The sequence below is a fragment of the Macrotis lagotis genome, chromosome 6 (genome assembly GCF_037893015.1).
Source record: "Macrotis lagotis isolate mMagLag1 chromosome 6, bilby.v1.9.chrom.fasta, whole genome shotgun sequence".
Classification (NCBI taxonomy): Eukaryota; Metazoa; Chordata; class Mammalia; order Peramelemorphia; family Peramelidae; genus Macrotis; species Macrotis lagotis.
The window spans coordinates 144369987-144387597 of NC_133663.1; the positions used below are offsets into that span (position 1 = coordinate 144369987).

Genomic DNA, 17611 nt, shown 5'->3' on the forward strand with positions numbered 1-17611 from the left:
ATGGGTGAATCTGGGCACAGAGGGTGGATCAGCAGTGGATCAGCCTGATTAGCGGTGGGGTTGGAGCCCCAGGAACCTGAGGTCCCAAGAGCCAGACCTGCTTGATCAGTGGCAGGGATAGTTGAACACGGGGGCTTGGGTCAACTAGGGAGCAGAAGCATTGGTGTTGCAGTTTACCAACAGGGCTGGGGAGGGGGGAGAGTTCCTGTGAAGGAGAGCTGCAGATATCATCCCTGGGCACCTCTGGTCTGAGGAACTGAGTCCAAGCCTCCATTATGACTGAGGCCTCTTCCCAGAACAAATACAATTACAGGCTTCTTCTGACCCAGGCACAGGTGTGTGAGCAGAAGAACCAACCCAGCTGACAATAGGGAGAGGGATGACCTCACCCCAGGGTAGAGTTCACCACTGATTGAAGACAAAAGTATTTAACAGCTTCAATCACTCCCTCCCGGCTAGGGAGTAGGTCTCAATCAAGGTCACAGACATTCCAGAGAAAGCAACCAGCACCTCCTACTGGCTGGCTGGAGATGTTGCACTCAATGAGTAAAGCCTTTAGGGATCTCAAGACCAAACTTCTGTGAACCAGACCCTCCCCAACTCAAGGTCTTAGCAAAATGAAGAAAGATCAGCTGAAAGGTGGATCCACAGAAAAATTCTTGGAAGGAAAAGACCCTAACCAGAGAGATCTGGAACCTCTGAAGACAATATGATCTGGTCTCCAGCACACAAAGACTTCCTTGAAGAAATAAGGAAGTAGTTTAAAATCAATTGGAAAATTTGGGAAAAGAAACTCAAAAGAAGATTAATACCTTACAACAAAAAAACCCAAATCATTGCAAAATACAATTGGACAAATACAAAATAAGAATAATTCTCTCAGATCCTCAATTGGGCAAATGCAAAAAGAAAATAATTCTCTCAAAACCTCAATAGGTCTAATGTAAAAAGAAAATAATTCTCTCAAAACCTCAATTGGTCAAATGGAAAATTCTTTCCAAAATAGAAGTGACCAATTGGAAAAGGAGTTGCAAAAAGTAAATGAAGAAAACTCCTCTCTAAAAGAAAAAGGATAGAGTCTGTGGAAACTAATGATTTCATGTAACAGCAAGAGTCTGTTAAACAAAACCAAAAAAATAGAAACAATAGAAGAAAATGTAAAATATCTCTCATAAGCAAAGCCACTAACTTTGAGAATAGATCAAGGAGGGGCAACCTGATAATTATTGGACTTCTTGAAAACATTGAAGGGGGGGGAAAGCCTGGACTTAATATTAGATGATCTAGTGAGGGAAAATTGCTGTGATGTCATGGAACCAGAGGGCAATGTAGTTACTGAAAGAATACATCGATCCCCTCCAGAAAGTGATCCTGAAATGAAAACACCAAGGAATGTTGTGGCCAAATTCCAGAACTATCAGATAAAAGAGAAAATCCTGCAAGCAGTCAGAAAGAAACAATTTAAATACCAAGGAACCACAGTAAGGATTACTCAGGACCTGGCTGCATCAACATTAAGGGATTGAAGTGCCTGGACGAGATATTCCAAAGAGCCAGGGAGCTTGGAATGCAGCCAAGAATCCACTATCCTGCAAAGCTGATCCTTCTTTTTCAGGGGAAAAGATGGACATGTAGCAAAATAGAAGAATTCCAAAATTTCCTGATAAAAAGACCAGAGCCAAATAGAAAATTTGAACATCAAACAGGAGGTTCAAGAGATACATGAAAAGGTAAAATAAAAAAAAGGGGGGTAAAGAAAAAAACCTGAAATCCAATAAGTTGAAACTGGCTATATCCCAGCATGGGAAAAATATTGTCATAACCCTTGAGAATTGTAATTTTAACAGAGAGAATATACCTAGCCAGAATTGATAGATACTCATTACTTATCCATGAGACTGTTATACAATGGGATGAAACTGGCTAGAACCCTACTTGGAAGAAAGACTAATAATTCTCAAGAATTATAACTCTATTAGATAGAATGTATTTAGCTAGAAGTGATGGATACTAAGAATTCTCTTTGACTCGGGTAGAATGATTTAAAAACACCTCCTTCTTAAAAAGGGGGACAGGAAGGAGACAGGAGGAGGGAGGGGATTGAATGGGGTAAATCTCATTACATTAAGAGGTACAAAATACCTATGGTAATAGATGGGAAGAAGGGAGGAGATGAGAAACACCTGAATCTTCTCATCAGACTTGGCTTAAAGTTAATTTATACACATACTCAGTGAACTTAAAAAACATCTAACATTTCAAGTATTAAAAGGGGAAAAGGGGAGGGGGGAGTGGAGAAAGGGAGGGGGAGAAAAAAGAAGTAACACAAGGAAGGGAAGGGAAAAAGGGAAAGGGGAAAGAAAGTGGAGGGGATGGATATAGGAGGCCAAACATACTAAAGGGGGAATATGGATGAATGGGGGAAGGAAGGAAAAAGAAATACAAACAGAGGGAAGATAGCAAGGATGGCAATAAAGAGTAAGTAATTATAACTTTGAATGTGAATGGGATGAACTCTCCCTTAAAATGTAAGTGAGTTACAGACTGGATTAAAAACCAGAATCCTACAATATGCTGCTTCTAAGAAACTCATTTGAAGCAGAGACATACATATAAAGTAAAGGTGAAGTGAAAAAAGCAGGGGTAGCAATCCTTATCTCAGACAAAGCAGCCACAAAAATAGATAGTGTTAAAAGAGATAAGGAAGAAAACTATAGCCTCCTAAAAGGTACCATAGACAATAAAGTGATATCAATATTGAATATATATGCACCCAATGGGATAGCATCCAAATTCTTAGAGGAGAAGCTGAAAGAACTACAGGAAGACATAGACAGCAAAACTCTACTAGTGGGAGACCTCAACCTCCCACTCTCAGATCTAGATAAATCAAATCATAAAATAAACAAGAAAGAAGTTAAGGAAGTAAATAGATGGTTAGAACAACTAGATATGATAGACTTATGGAGGAAATTGAATGGGGATAGAAAGGAATATATACTTTTTCTCTGCAGTACATGGCACTTATACAAAAATTGACCATGTACTAGGGCATCATAAAAACCTAACGATCAACTGCAGAAAGGCAGAAATAGTGAATACATCTTTCTCAGATTACAGTGCAATAAAAATCATATGTAATTTGGGGCCAGGAAGATATAGACCCAGAACTAATTGGAAACTGAATAACCTCATTTTAAAGAATGAGTGGCTCAAACAACAAATAATAGAAAAAATTAATTATTTTATCGTAGATAATGACAACAATGAAACAACATACCAAAATCTATGGGACTCACTCAAAGCAGCTGTCAGGGGATATATTATATCTTTAAAGCCTTACATGAAAAAATCAGAGAAAGAGGAAATCAATGAACTAAATATGCAATCAAAAAATTAGAAAAAATCAAATTAAAAATCCCAATTAAATACCAAATTGGAAATTCTAAAAATTAAAGGAGAATTGTATAAAATTGAAAGCAAGAAAACTGTTGAAGTAACAAAAAAAACAAAAGTTGGTTTTATGAAAAAAACAATACAATTGATAAACCTTTGATCAATTTGATTTTTAAAAAGGAAATCAAATTGATAGTATCATAAATGAAAAAGTTAACTCACCACCAATGAAGAGGAAATTAAAATAATAATTTGGAATTATTTTGCCCAACTCTATGCCAATAAATTTGACAATCTAAGTGAAATGGATGAATATTTACAAAAATATAAGTTGACCAGGTTAAATGAAGAGAAGATTAAATACCTAAACAACCCTATCTCAGAAAAAGAAACTCAGCAAGACATCTCCCTAAGAAAAAGTCTACAGGGCCTGATGGATTCACAAGTGAATTGTACCAAACATTTAAGGAACAATTGGTTCCAATTCTACATAAACTCTTTGGAAAAATAGGGGAAGACAGAACTCTGCCTAACTCTTTCTATGAAACCAATATGGTGCTGATGCCTATACCAGGAAGCGTTAAAACAGAAAGAGTATTATGGACCTATCTCCCTGATGAGTATAGAAGAAAAATCTTAAATAAAATCTTCGCAAACCAATTACAACAAGTTATCCCTAGGATAATACATTTTGACCAAGAAGGATTCATCCCAGGAATGCAGGGTTGGTTCAATATTAGGAAAACCATTAGTATAATCAATTGTATCACCAACAAACCTATCAGAAATTATATGATCATATCAATAGATGCTGAAAAAGCTTTTGACAAAATATAGCACCAAATCCTACTAAAGATACTAGAGAATGTAGGAATAAGTGGACTGTTTCTTAGAATCATAAGCAGTATCTATCTGAAACCATCAACAAGCATTATATTCAATGGGGAGAGGCTAGAGGCATTCCCAGTAAGTTCAGGGGTGAAACAAGGATGTCCATTATCACCACTAATATTCAATATCATATTAGAAATGTTAACTTCAGCAATCAGAGAAGGAAAAAGAAATTGAGGGAATTATAATTGGGAAGGAAGAAACGAAACTCTCATTCTTTGCAGATGACATGATGGTATACCTAGAAAATCCCAAGAAATCATCCAAAAAACTACTAGAATCAATTAGCAATTTTAGCAAAGTTGCAGGATACAAAAATAAACCCTCATAAATCCTCAACTTTTCTATATATGACTAGCAAGATACAGCAGGAAGAGCAAGAAAGAGAAATCCCTTTCAAAGTAACTTCAGACAATATAAAATACCTTGGGAGTCTATTTACCAAGGCAGACTTAGAAACTTTTTGAAAACAATTAAAAAACACTTCTCACACAAATTAAATCAGATTTAAATAATTGGACAAACACCAACTGCTCATGGATAGATAGAGCAAATATAATAAAAATGACAATTCTACTAAAACTAAATTACCAGTTTAGTGCCCTACCAATCAAAATTCCAAAAAATCACTTTAATGAGTTAGAAAAAGTTGTAAGTAAATTCATATGCAGAAATAAAAAGTCAAGAATTTCCAGGGATTCAATGAAAAAAAAAAAGTGAAAATGAAGGGAGCTTAGCTCTATCTGATCTAAAATTATATTATAAAGCATCAGTCCTCAAAACTGTCTGGTATTGACTAAGAAATAGAGTAGTGGACCAGTAGAATAGACTAGGTGAAATAGCAGGAAACAATTATAGTAATCTGCTGTTTGATAAAACCAAAGAGTTCAACTACTGGGATAAAAACTCTCTCTTTGATAAAAACTACTGGGAAAATTGGAAGTTCGTTTGGAAGAAACTTAGATTAGACCAACACCTCACCAAGATAAGATCCAAATGCATACAGGATTTATATATTTTATATATATATATATATATATATATATATATATATATATTATATATATATACATATAAAACAATACTATAAGGAAATTAGAAGATAAAGGACTAGTTTACCTATCAGATCTATGGAAAGGGAAGCAGTTTATGAATAAGGAAGAGATGGAGAACATCACTAAAACAAACTAGATGATTTCTCTTACATTAAAGTAAAAAGCTTTTGCACAGACAAAACCATGGTAACCAGGATGAAAAGAAATGTAGTAAGCTGGGAAACAATCTTTACAACTAATGTTTCTGACAAATGATTCATTTCTAAAATATACAGAAAACTGAGTCATATTTTAAAAAAAGTCATTCCCCAATTGACAAATGGTCAAAGGATATGCAAAGGCAATTTACAGATGAGGAGATCAAAGCAATCGATAATCATATGAAAAATTGACCTAAATTATTACTTATTAGAGAAATGCAAATTAAAGCTTCTCTGAGGTACCATCTCATGCCTCTCAGACTGGCCAATATGACCAGAAAGGATGATGATCATTGTTGGAATGGTTGTGGGAAATCTGGGACACTAATACATTGTTGGTGGATCTGTGAACTCATCCAACCTTTCTGGAGAGAAATTTGAAATTACCCTTAAAGGGCAACAAAAATGTGCATACCCTTTGATCCAGCAATACCACTACTAGGTCTATACCCTGAAGAGATGATGAAAAGTGGTAAAAATATCACTTGCACAAAAATATTCATAGTAGCCCTGTTTGTATTGGCAAAGAATTGGAAATCAAGTAAATGTCCTTCAATTGGGGTATGGCTTAGCAAACTGTAGTATATGTATGTCATGAAACACATTTGTTCCATTAGAAACCAGGAGGGATGGGAATTCAGGGAAACCTAGAGGAATTTGCATGAACTGATGCTGAGAGAGATGAGCAGAACCAGAAGAACACTGTACACCCTAAACAGAAATATGGGGGTCATGATCAACCTTGAAGGACTTGCTCATTCCATCAGTGCAACAATCAGGGACAATTTGGGACTGTCTGCAATGGAGAATACTATCTGTATCCAAGGAAACAACTGTGGAATTTGAACAAAGGCCAAGGACTATTACCTTTAATTAAAAAAAACTGATATCTTATTGTCTGATCCTGCTATCTCTTATACTTTGTTTCTTTCTTAAGTATATGATTTCTCTCTCATCACATTCAATTTGGATCAATGCATACCATGGAAACAGTATAAAGACTGGCAACTTCCCTTCTGTGGGGGATGGGATTAGGGAAGTAAGATTAGGGGAAAAATTGTAGAGCTCAAAAATAAATAAAATCTTTAATTTTTAAAAAAGAACAAAAAAAGGGAAAAGCTTTTGCAATGGAGTAGAATGGAGGAGGTGAGGGGGAATGAATGAGCTTTCATTCTCATCATAAATGGCTCAGTGAAGAAATAACATTAATACTCAGTAGGGTATAGAAATCTATCTTACCCTAGAGAAACATGTGAAGAAAGGGCTAGGATAAGGGAGATAGGCAGGGTCGGGGGGAATAGGTGATAGAAGAGAGGGAAGATGTGGGAGAGGATACTCAAATACATCACACTTCTGAGCGGGGACAGGGTGAAAGAAGAGAGAGAATAGAATAAATGAAAGTGGGGAGGAATAGAATGGAGGGAAATGCAGCTAGTAATAGTGACTATGGAAAAAGATTTCAAAGCAGCTTCTCTGGTGGACTTAAAGATAAAGAATGCAACTCATCCCAGAGACAGAGTTGTTGGAATCTGAACACAGACTGAAGTACACTTTTTTTTCTCTCACTTTATTTCTCTTGAGGTTTATCTTTTTGGGGGGACAGGCTCAGTGTTATGCTTACTTTCACATGATAATTGTAATAATATAAAATAAATAAACTATAAATATATTTCACCCTCACAAGAATTATCATATCATTTTATGCTCACAACAGTTCTCAGATAAAAATTATATTATTTGAAACAGTTTACAAAGAGGGAAATTGAAGAAAAAGAATTTGAATCATTATAGGATTTGAACTTAGGTTTTCCTCTAAGTCCAGTCCTCTAATTCACTGTCCAACTTAGTTCAAGGATATTAGCATTGCTTTATAATAGCAATGGATATATATTCTTAAAGTAAGATGTATTTTACTTTTTATAAAATATGAATTTCTTTCATTTTTTGTGGCTTTTTCAGCCAATTATTTCTAAAAGGTTGTTACAGCTCAAAATACATTTTGAGAAGTCTATTCTAATAAAACTAAGAAACAGAGTTTATTTTGCATTTATTTATTTTTTTTCCTTTTGTCTTTATTGGGACTATTTGCTCTTTTCTACTTTCCAATTCATTATGTTCTAGCTCACAATGAGAATGCAAGATAACAGAATATTGCAAGAAAAGGTGTCTTTCACATAATTGTGATCCTATCAAAAAAAAACTTTTTCAAACTCTTCAACTTCTCCAGGGACAATTTCAAGCAGATAGCCCCATATGGGAACAAGAGACATTTACATACTAAATTGCTTAATGTACTTGATACTATTCAATAATTATTTATTCATATTTAGTTATTTGATATTATTCAATCATGAAAGAGCAAAGCATGCTATTTCCTATAAAAGCACTATTTGAAGGCCCAAGTAAGGCACTAGAATAGGAGGTTCTAGGCAGTCAAATGAGTAAATTCAGTATCTGAAGGAGAAGGAAGATCTAAAGGTACCAAAATCTAGGTACCAAAAATTGAATAAACCTTAAAGATAAGATTCAGTTAATTAACCATTTTTTTAATTGCCTGGAGACAGGACACAAATTCATATCTGTCCATTAATTGTTTTTTCTTGTTAATAACTGCTTAATCCCTCAACCTTACTGATATAATCTCTGTGTTTTTTCAAACCTTTTTGATTAAATATAATAAAGGGCAAAAAAATTCCCTAAGGAGATCTCATTTTAAGTATCCTTAGCAATTTTCATTACCTTAGTGTGGTAGTCCGTTGGTCTCTTTTTCCATTTAGAATCACCAAAGTAATAAAACACATAGTAGACTCCACTGAATGATAACAAACAGAAAATATCTCTCTTTGAAATTGTCCACATCTGTGACTGTTTAACCTCAACATCTGTAGAGATAATTTTCCTGTTAAGACTTTATGTACTACTTTGTTTCTGAAAAAAATAAATAAAACAGGTAGAGTCATGTAGATAAAGGCTGAGTCATTTCTAAGTATTCATTCTGTTTGATCTTTAATCAAATAGATCTACTAATAAACAATAATATCCCTTTCAAGTATATATTTTCCCTGTATCTTTTCACTTTGCCAGGCTAGCATTTATCCTTTTGATGTGGGATCCATGCTTGACTAATAACTAGAGGAAAAAAAAACCTTTCATGTTTCCCCACCCCTGACCCATTTTAGTGGAGTTTTCTTTGCCTCAATATAAATATTTCTTTATAAATTCCTGGGTGATCCTTTTTGAAAATTAACTTTTATTTTATTTCTAGGTTCATATTTTTCTCCTTCTATTTCCCCGAACCATCTATGTTAGGTTATTTCTAGCAATAATGATCTGGGTTTACAAGTCTGTAGTTTCTTCCAACTAACAACTTTAGGTTTTAAATTAAAAAAAAGAAAACAATGTATAATATTTAGATAGTTTTTCTTTGATTACTTGATTCCTCTAAGTAAGTTATTATCTCTTCACTATACTAGTGCTTTTCATCAATTTATTTTTGATTGCTATTTAGTCTCAGACTTATCACATGAAAGATTTCTAGGATTAAAATACATACTTATTTCAATTTTAGTATGTTCTAGACCCTCAAGTTTCAAGTAGAGGAGTTCTATCAACTATTAATACTAAAATTATCTGTAATTCTTAGTATTGCCATTATACAGCATCAGATTTTTGTCAATAGTCTCCATTAAAAAGGAAATTTATTTGTTTAGAAGAAAAATTCTAGAAATGCCAAATTGAATATAGAGATTTCACAAGGTATGAAAATATATATTAATTGAATGTAATCTCTGTAACAAACATCTCATTAATAGCACAACCAATTCTGATACATACTAAATTCAAATATGAAAATGTTTACCTCGAATAAAATTTAGCTGACATATGATAGCTGAATTGCTGAAGAATTAATTGCATCAAAATTGCAGAGGAAGCATTATATAGATAACTGTTTAATGTTTGTTTAATCTTCTAAAGTCACAGTTCACTTATTGCTGATTGCAATAAATCATTTGGGAAATGAAACAAAACCAAAAAAGAAAAAAAAACAAATAAACACAAACCTGCTGAATGAATCCAGCATTACAATTATTACTTAATGAATCTCATTCCAGTATGTTTGTAAAGACACAAGGAAAATATAAGTAAGGTGAAATCATATTGCATATTCCTCTCTGAGCTTCATTTGCTTGAAATTAAAAAGAAAAAAAAATCAGGATCTAGAAAGAGAACTTTGCTTGACTCCTTGTCCTGTGAGAAGCATTTAAGATTCTTCCACTAAAAACCACATAGAAGGTTTATTTTGACATGGTTGAAGTGACAAACTGTGAAAGCAGAGCACAAACTACAGTCAAAAAAAAGTTAGAAGCATTGTGCTGGTAATGATTTTGGCTTTGCAATTTGTCAAAACAAATTTGTCTAATTTTAGAGACTTTTATCCTTAGATATTTATTGAAGAGATAAAGGATTATTTTTAGTTCCTAAGGATGACACTTTAGCAGGTATATAGGACTTACTATTTTTGTTGGTTATGGGAGTAAGATAAAAAAATAATCTTTTTAAAGAATTGAAGAAAGTGCATTTGTTTTGATTTTTCAGCTTTCAAAATATTTTTATCTCAATTAGCTTATATGCAATGTCACTATGAAGGTAGCAAGGCAAAGCAGATATCATTATAATCATTTTAAATAAAATTGAAGCTGTCCAGAAAGGCTACCTAATTTGCAAAAAAGTAAGTTAGAGACAAAGTTAGAACTTCTCCCTTGTTAGGCACTTGATATCATGCTGTGTTATACAGACCCCAGGATATTTCCCTGATCTTGAAGGAAAAAGATGAGCTGATTAAGATTAGTGTTGATTATGTGAGAGATTTTAAAAATCCAAAGCGAAACACTTGAAATTGTAAAATAAATGTTTCTCCCAGTCAGACTTTTTTTTTCAAATTTTCATTTGTAGATGACAATGTTACTATGTTGGTTATTTAGACAGGGGAAAACACTTGTTTTACTTCTTCAGAATCCTTCCTCAGTGTGGTTCTTGAAATCTAAAACATGAACATATATTCAATATACAACTACTATTTATAATTATTTCTTTTTAAAAAAATTTTTAATTATGCTGATAAATAGGGAAGCAAAATTTATGTCTGTCAGAATTGATTATAAATGTACAAACATGGTATGCATGTTTATAAGGCATGTATGATTGCATATATCACACACATATAAATCTGAGTTGTAGTGCTTCATACTTTTTTCTGAGTTTTTAAAAAGTATTGAAATAATAAGTCTAACCTACAGCAATACATTCAAAATAAATAACAGTGAATAAAAACAATTGGAATAATATGTTTCTGTAATTCTAATAACTTGAAATATGAGTTCAAAATTTATATCTTGTTTTGCCATCTTCCCTCTATTACTATCTAATAGTACAGGAAAATTGAAACAACAAAACCAGAATTATGTACTCTTACATGTACTGATATCTCTAAGTATAAGGAAATATAGCCTTTATCTTTTTTATTTCATGAATTTTTTATTTTCCTTAATGTTATATTCAAGATTGCTATGAGCCTATATTTTTTGTCTGTGTTTTTTGTAGTTTCTATCTATGTTTCTATCTACCCATCAGACATTATGCATATATTTTTAATATGCATTTGAATTTATTTCTTTATTTCTCCTCTTCCATTCTGTAAGAAAATAGAATATGGGGCAGCTTGGTGGCACAGTAAATAGAGCACCAGCTCTGGAGTCACAAGGACCTGGATTCAAATCAGAGGTCAGACACTTAATAATTGTCTTAATAGAGATGTGTGACCTTGGGCAAGTCACTTAATCCCATTACCCTGCAAAAATAAAATAAAACATTATACTATATACAAATTTCTGGAAGCTGACTGCTGATGTAAAGAAGAAGGACAAACTTTCCATGTTTCTGTTTTTAAAACAGAAAAATTTTCTCAGATTCTGAAAGCATTTTAAAGGGTTACACATATAGCTGTTCTTCATAAATGAAAGTATCAAAGTGAAGGGGGGAAAATCAATGTCCTGTAAAAACTGTTTACTGTCTCCTTGAGGATGAGAATCACTCCCAGAGTAGGAGCCCTGGATTCCCTTGGGCATATAATACTACATGAAACAGTATTTTATGACAGTTTTCAGGGCTCTGTTTTGTCAGTTATTGCTTACTACTGTGTGATATTCTCTTGGCAAGATGTCACTGCTTTTCATATTCATCTTGTTACCATTAAAGCGCTGCCATCTAAGTTAATAAATAGTTTCTCATCCAGGTGATTAATGAAAAAGTATAAGTCATTTAGCTATTGATGGAGATGTACACATTTCACCTAAGCAACATGGTATTATATTACCATAACACATCACTAGCACACAGAAGCAGTCTCATTGAGCAGATCTGAACTATAGTTGATAATATTTTAAGATCTATAGATTCCCCAAAGAAACATAATCTTTAAATATTTATTCCTTGCCATCAGTGACTTGTTAATGATTTGCTGCTTTCTAAAAAGAAATGATAATATCTCACCCTTATATAGTACATCTTTGATCTTATTATGTTTAACATTTTGTAAATGACTTGGATCAAAGGCAAAGTTGATCTGCTCATCACATTTGCAGATGATAGCAAGGTGGGAAGGATGGATAATATTAAATATTAAAATAAGATTAAAAGTGCAGGCTAGCAATTTATTCTCTCTGGTAGACAAAATTCAATAAAATTGATGAAATTTCTTAGACATGGGTTCAAAAATATAAACTTCTTAAGTATTGTAGGGGAAGAAATGCTTAGATGAGACAATTGCCTAAAATCAATCAATCAGTAAACAAATAAATAAATCTGAGGGGTTTAGTGGATTGAAAGTTCAAAATAGGCTCAGGAGTGAAATGTGAAACCAAAAAACTAATTCAGTCTTGCATTGTATTAAATAAAATCAGATATGTCTTTAGGAATGAGGCAGACTTAATCCCCTGTATTGTTTTAATCAGGTGATATCTGATATATTTTATTTAATTTGGAGATCACAGTTTTAAAAGACTTTGTTATGATACAAGATGCCTAAAGGAATATAATAGAGATGATGAAGGGCCTTGGGTCCATGTTTATTAGGACTACTTCAAGGAACTGGAAAGTTTACATGGAAAAGGGGAATTGGAATGGGTTTGTTGGCTGTCTTCAGTTATTTAAAGGTCCATTATGTAAATGATGGATTAAACTTTGACACCTGATGATGAAGATCACAAAGAAATAAAGGCATTTTTCAAAATAAACAAATAGTATGTAGAACTAGGATTGACCTTAAATCCTCTAACTCTAGGTACAATGTTCTTTCTCCTGAACTACTCCATCATTTATAAATTTGATTGGGTTAAGTTCTGTGAGTCATTAATATAAGCAACTTTCTTTAGCAATATAAAGTAGAATATTCTCTGAAATTTATATTCTATATTGTTGTATGGAGTATTTAAAGAGTAAATGAGGGACACATTTCCAATATATATGGGGGTAGGTATTTAACTCATTTTTCTTCTTTTCAAAACCAGTTCTCTATTCATTATGCCCCATTGAAAATTACAAAATAGAAGAGAGCAAGAATATTCCCACAACTAAATTTTCTCTTTTGTTTATCAACTCCATTTCCTTTAATTAGGCCTTACTTGGCCTCAAAGATTTTTTAACCACTTCTGACATGAAGCAGTTTATATTATCTTTCCTAAAAGGGAATGCTACTGATATGTCTTGGCAAATAAAAGTACTTCATGACTATAGATTTACAGCTACCTGGATTTTGAAGGTCATTTTTAGTAATAGGCTTCTCTTTTTTATTTTTTAATAGAGAAAGGAACTGAGTATGTATGAAGAAAAATGACTGTCTCAAAATCACATGAATAATAACACACCATGAGATTTGAAGGCAATTCAATGGATTCTAAATCTAAGGTTCCATTCTTCTGGGTCCTATCTTATTGCAAACTAAGATAGCCTTATTTATGAAGTAACAAGTACTATTCTCCAATATGGCCAGTACTGAAAATAATTGGTATTTATATTATACTTTAAGATTTACAGTATATTTTACCCACATTTGTTCTCTCATTCATGGCAATAACACTGGGCTATAAGAACTATATGACCTTTTTATACATAAAGAAAAAAATTTACAAATCTTACAAGTCACTAAAAGATAAGTACTGAAAGATACAATTTCATAAAGAAGACAGGTAGAAAGTAAGAGAGGTGAGATTTGAACTCAAACTTTATATTTAAGTACAATGTTTCTTACGATAGAGTATAATCCTTTATTTCTATGAGCTAAGATATTTTTATTAAGTTTTTAGATCATTTTTTACTTAGAATTGAGAACTGTACCCTCAATATAAAATTAATTTTAAATAACTTTTGTATTGTCCTTTAAGATTTCCAAAGCATTTTACATGGATCCTTGAACTGATCCTTGCAACAAACTTGTAAATTAAATATTACAAATTTTTATTATCTTTACTTTACAAATGAGAAAATGCAGGCATAGAAAGTTTAAATGATTTTTTCAGTCATAACTTTTCAATATAAGAATCAGATTTCAGGAAATCGTTTGTGATCAATATGGAGAAATATAATCAGTGTAATACATGTAAGAAGGTTTGGAACTGGTTTGACTAATATAGACAAAAAATCCTAATTCATTCATTCTTGTTACTTCAGTCTCTACTTTTTAATATCTTCCCTCAATGAACCTGTTGCTTTCAGCTATTTTTATCAATGGTATAAAAGTACACAAAAATGAAATAGTTATCAGATTTATTTATGAGGTGAAAATGGGAGAACAACCAATATATGGATTATTATATAGCATTGAATGTTGAAATGAATTAAATTTGGCAATACATTTTGTTCTGAACTATATATTAATATTTCATCAGTTTGTTCAAGCAACTATTTTATTTTTCCCATGTTTCCTTTCCTGAACATGATTTTAAAAACATTTTTGTTTTAAGTTTCTCTCAGTTCTATAATCCTGTGATCTGAGATATGTTGAGGGAATATAGTTCAAAGAAGAATTTCCAAAAGAAAATTCTAGGAAAACTGTTTTTAAATAATTGATAAAGTTTGACCGAAAATCGGGGCAAACTCTCATTGATACCCTACCTTTGTTACTTAAGAACTTTGTAAAAACAAACAAGTCTTTTGAATCAAAATTTTTACATTTATAAAAATGGGACAAAAATACCCTGTAGTATGTATCTCAAAGGGTTATGTTTGAGGTAGTAGTGAGACTCAAATGAGATAATGTTTAGTAAAGAATTTAAAAAATTTAAAGAGCTATATTTGTTTGTCATTATTATTTTAAACTTTAGCATTTCAGCATCCTTACACATTTCTGTCACATTACTTTATAGTTTTATACATTATCCTTTTGATATCTCCCTGTTAATTCATAATTCAATCTTTTTATATCTAATATAATAATAGTAGTAATATAGGATTTACTGAGACTTTAAGATTTGTGAAGCACTTTACAGACAATATCTAATTTTATCCTTACAACCACTTTGCAAGATAAGTTTGATTATGAATTCCATTTTATAGATGAGGAAACTGAAGCAGACATAGATGAACTAAATGACTTGTCCAAAGTCATTTAGTTAGCAAGTTTTCAGGACCATATTTGAACTCAGGTCTTTCAGGCTTCATGCCCAGTACTCAATTCACTGTGTCATCATCTACTTGTACTTAATTCTCTTTCCTTATTTTATCTTTTGTGTAATTTATTTCATGTTACAAAATATGCTCTTTCTCTTATTCTTGCATATGACTTCAAATATGCTTCTTTTTAGTGTAACAAACCTAGGGGCATATTTCCATCTATCTATGTAAATATAGATCTCTTTATCTATCTATCTATCTATCTATCTATCTATCTATCTATCTATCTATCTATCTATCATCTATCTCTATAGTTTTTTTTCCTGAATTTTTATAATATTGTTGTCAAAAGGCCATATGGTAACATGTCGATTATTCCCTAAAAACTTTTACCTCATGTCTTGTTTCATAATTTTACTTTATCAGATAAACTCTAATGAATTGTGGATATGAACTCATTCTATAATATATACTGAAAATGGAAATTTAATTGGTTTTGATTGCTTTATTTAAATATCGATCCAAGTAATATTTCTTTTTTTTTAATTTTAATTTTTTTTAGGTTTTTTCAAGGCAAATGGAGTTAAGTGGCTTGCTCAAGGCCACACAGCTAGATAAAGTGTCTGAGATCGGATTTGAACCCAGGTACTCCTGACTCCAGGGCCAGTGCTTTATCCACTGCTCCACCTAGCCGCCCCTAAGTAATATAATTTCTGACTGAGAAATCAGTTAAAATGTTATCCAGAGACTACATATAAAATTTGGTGATCATGACATATAACAGTAAATTTTTTGTCCTTTTTATTACTTAATAATTTACTGTGAAATTTGATTATTTGGGTCTAAGATAGATAGGATTTTTATTTTCTCCTCTCCTCACCTCAGTAATTCTAGGCTTAAAAATCCTAGATTTAACATAATGCTGTTTTGATACTTTTTAATATTTAGTAATTGTTTTCAAGTTTTTTTTCAGATAATTATTTAAAGATAGACACATAGAGCATTGGGGCCTTTCTGTGACTCATAGTAGTTTGCTTCTTTAAACAATGAACATGACTCCTTTTCCTTCCTATCATCACCTTTTCTTGCTATTTTTCTGGGAAAGTCTATGGCTGAGTTTGTAACTTTCTCTTTTGTTCATCTGGTCTCATCTGGGCTTTCCTTTACCAGTAATTAGCAATTCTCTCCCTGTGAGTTACCTAATTCAAAAAGTTGCATGTAGTTCTGATCTAGTCCCTAGAGATACAAACACAAGATAACAAACAGTTCCATATATAAAAGAGTTTATATTTCAGCAGTTGAGATGAGAAATAAACCAGATTCTCTAGAGGGAGAATAAAAAACTCAAACTTTTGACTGCCTCAGGGTTCTGAGGTTGTATAAAGGTGATTGGTGGTCCAAGCATCTTACACTGTCTAAGAGGATACTAAATTGAAGCAGTACAGAAATAGTTCTATCAAAGCCAGAAATCATCCTTATGACCTAAAGTACTTTAAATCTGAAGTTCTGGTGAACCACAGTTTTTATCATTCATTTTTTTTCTCTTCTCCTGTGCATTTACCTCCAGGGATTTCACTTTAGTTCTTGAATTGATTATAAGGATGATATGTAACATTTATATAGTGCCAGGAACTGTCTTAAATACTTAACAATTACTCTATTATTTGATTTGATAAATCCTGTTAATATTCCCATTTTACAGATGAGGAAACTGAAGCACACAGAGGTAAAACTACTTTAATAATTACTAAGTGTCTGAAGCTGGATCTGCATAATTGAAAATGGGTGTAATAGGGGTGCAGAGCCAAGATGGTGGAATGAGAACAGAATTTCCTAGGAGCTCTCTCAAAAATATTCCCAAAATCTTAAAATTATGGCTCTAACTAAATTTTCGAGGCAATTCACTAGCGCAAAGCAGGCTGAAAAATTGTGGGAAAACTGTTCCACGGAGGTGGAGGGGGCAGCAACACAGCCAGGATTAGTACACAGGAGGGAGGGAGCTCCAGTCTTCCAGGCCCAGCCTGCTGGTCATGGGGAGCACCGGCTCCCAGCAGCAAAAGTAGTTTTCTGACCTGGCAACCGAGGAAACACTTGGGAGATCCGCTGGGAAACGTCTGCCAGAGTGAGTGGGAGCCAGCGTGGCCTTCAGCACAGCCTCAGCCAGTGCCATAGCTGTAACCCACAGTGCTGCCCAGATCCCAGGAAACTGAAGCAGACTCACAGAGCCAGAAAGCAAAAGAGCTTGAAATGCAACCAAGGATCAACTACCCAGCAAAACTGAGCATTCTCGTCCAGGGGAAAAGATGGACTTTCCATGAAACAGGGGAATTTCAAATGTTCCTGTTGAAATGACCAGAGCTGGCCAGAAAGTTTTATCTTTAAGTACAGGATTCAGGTGAAGCA

The 17611-nt window shown here is 33.0% G+C and overlaps 1 pseudogene; it reads right to left on the reverse strand.

Annotated features, from left to right (window-relative positions):
* Positions 1–17378, reverse strand: part of LOC141492236 (myosin regulatory light chain 12B-like) — a 56582-nt pseudogene extending 39204 nt beyond the window's left edge.
* Between the last annotated feature and the right edge of the window lie 233 nt (positions 17379–17611).